Consider the following 786-nt stretch of genomic DNA (forward strand, 5'->3'; position numbering starts at 1 on the left):
AGGTGGGTGGCAGCTGAAGGCGCCGGCCGCTACGGCAACACCTGTTGCCACTCCAGGAATGAGGAAGTGTTCGCTCTCCAGGAAGGTGACGGCGGGGTAAGAAAAGGGGTGAGAAGAAAATCGCGAGAGGGGAAGGCGAAAAGGTGATCGTTCGAAATAAAGGCAGTAAAAATGTGATAATAGAAATAAGGGGGGTAAAGCAAAGTTAGCCAAATGATAAAGTGGTATTGCTTCTTGAGGTATTGCCGGACCTGTGTAGAAGAATTGCATTTTCACTGGTAATCCTCATTTGTCTGATTTACATATGTTTGTTTTCGGTCATTCCTATCTGTCTGAAGTCATATTAATGATAATCTTTCTTAATTTTTTTTTTCTTTAAATTCCTCTCTATAAGAGTGGATAGACGAATTGAAATTAGGGAAATTATACAAGCATAACTTTTACCATATTATATATTGCTCACCAGTCACATATTCCTCCGTACATCCACTCGCGCAGACACACATAAAACTAAAAATTAATAATGCCACATGGAAATCATCACAATAAGAATGACAATACAACAGACATGTTTCACAGGGTAACGAGATTTTGAGTGTTGTTGCGTCAATAAATAACATATAAATACTAATGATTCGAAAAGACATGGTAGTAACCTTTAATACAGACTACTGGTTTGTGTTCGCTTAAACTCACAAGTAAACGAGTATTCGATAATGATACTAACAAAATCACGAATACAGAGAAAACTAACTCAAGAATGGATCTCGTCTCCCGCTTCTCATC

The 786-nt window shown here is 38.4% G+C and overlaps 1 protein-coding gene across 1 annotated transcript in view; it reads right to left on the reverse strand.

Annotated features, from left to right (window-relative positions):
* Positions 1-436: 436 nt before the first annotated feature.
* Positions 437-786, reverse strand: part of LOC119593365 — a gene marked incomplete in the record, with an annotated part of 6,702 nt that continues 6,352 nt past the window's right edge. The window contains 1 exon segment of the mRNA XM_037942295.1: positions 437-786.

This window comes from Penaeus monodon, chromosome 32 (genome assembly GCF_015228065.2).
Source record: "Penaeus monodon isolate SGIC_2016 chromosome 32, NSTDA_Pmon_1, whole genome shotgun sequence".
In the NCBI taxonomy this organism is placed as follows: domain Eukaryota; kingdom Metazoa; phylum Arthropoda; class Malacostraca; order Decapoda; family Penaeidae; genus Penaeus; species Penaeus monodon.